Below are 2,019 nucleotides of genomic sequence, written 5' to 3' on the forward strand. Positions count from 1 at the left end.
GGGCCAGAATCGGCCAAAACTATGAGTGTTGATGACCGACACATGAACGCACCCCGGAGTTCTTTAATTGGGGAAATCACTCCAGGACCCCAAAATAGCGAGTAATAGTCCATGAAACAGGCCAGAATCAGCCAAAACTATGAGTGTTGATGACCGACTCGTAAACGCACCCCGGGGTTCGTTAATCGTGAAATCACTCCGAGAGCCCAAAACTGTGAGTAACAGTCCACGAAACGGGCCAAAATCAGCCAAAACTATGAGTGTTGATGACCGACACGTAAACGCACCTTGGGGTTCAACAACCATGGAAATAGCTTTGGGACCCCAAAACTGTGAGTGTTGATGACCGACACGTAAACGCACAGCGGAGTTCGTTAATCGTGGAAATCACTACGGGACCCCAAAACTATGAGTAATAGTCCATGAAACGGGCCAGAATCGGCCAAAACTGTGAGTGTTGGTGACCGACAGGTAATCGCACCGTGTGGTTCGACAACCACGGAAATCGCTTTGGAACCCCAAAATGGTGAGTAATAGTCCACCAAACAGGCCAGAATTGGCGAAAATTGTGGAAATAGTCCACCAAATAGTCCACTAACACGTAAACGCACCTCGGGGTTCGTTAATCGTGGAAATCGTTTTGGGACCCCAAAACGGTGAGTAATAGTCCACAAAACGAGCCATAATCGGCGAAAATAGTGAGTGTTGTTGATCAACACGTAAACGCACCCCGGGGTTTGTTAATCGTGGAAATCACTCCGGCACCCAAAAACAGTGAGTAATATTCCATGAAACGGGCCAAACTCGGCCAAAACTATGAGTGTTGATGACCGACACATAAACGCACCCTGGGGTCCTTTAATCGTGGAAATCACTCCGGGACCCCAAAAATTGAGTAATAGTCCATGAAACGAGCAAGATCAGCCAAAACTATGAGTGTTGATGACCGACACGTAAACGCACCCCGGGTTTGTTAATCGTGGAATCAGTCCGGGACCCCAAACCAGTGAGTAATAGTCCATGAAATGGGCCATAATTCGCCAAAATTGTGAGTGTTGATGGCCGACATGTAAATGCACATCGGGGTTCGTTAATCCTGGAAATCACTCAGGGACCCCAAAACAGTGAGTAATAGTCCAGGAAACGGACAGAAATCGGTCAAAACTGTGAGTGTTGATGACCGACACGTAAACGCACCCTGGGGTTCGTTAATTGTAGAAATCACTCCAGGACCGCAAAACAGTGAGTAATAATCCACGAAACAGGCCAGAATCGGCCAAAAATATGAGTATTGATGACGGACACGTAAACGCTCCCCGGGGTTTGTTAATCATGGAAATCACTCCACGAAACGGGCCAGAATCGGCAAAAGCTATGAGTGTTGATGACCGACACGTAAACGCACCTCGGGGTTCATTAATTGTGGAAATCACTCCGGGACCCCAAAATAGTGAGAAATAGTCCACGAAACGGGCCATAATCGGCCAAAACTGTGAGTGTTGATGACTAACACGTAAACGCACCCCGGGGTTCCTTATTTGGGGAAATCACTCCGGGACCCCGAAATAGTGCGTAATAGTCCACGAAACGGGCCATAATCGGCCAAAACTGTGAGTGTTGATGGCCGACAGGTAAATGCACCCGGGGGTTTGTTAATTGTGGAAATCATTCCAAAAACCCAAAACAGTGAGTAATAGTCTAAGAAACGGGCTAAAATCGGCCAAAACTATGAGTGTTGAAGAACGACGTAAACGCACCCCGGGTTTGTTAATCATGGAATCACTCCGGGACACCAAAACAGTGAGTAATAGTCCATGAAACGGGAGAGAATCGAACAAAACTGTAAGTGTTGACTACCGACACGTAAATGCACACTAGGGTTACTTAATCGTGGAAATCACTCCGGGACCCCAAAACAGTGAAACGGGCCAGAATCGGCCAAAACTATGAGTGTTGATGAGCGACACGTAAACGCACCCCGGGTTTCTTAATCGTGGAATTACTCCGGGACCCCAAAAC

The sequence above is a fragment of the Triticum dicoccoides genome, chromosome 5B (genome assembly GCF_002162155.2).
Source record: "Triticum dicoccoides isolate Atlit2015 ecotype Zavitan chromosome 5B, WEW_v2.0, whole genome shotgun sequence".
NCBI lineage: Eukaryota > Viridiplantae > Streptophyta > Magnoliopsida > Poales > Poaceae > Triticum > Triticum dicoccoides.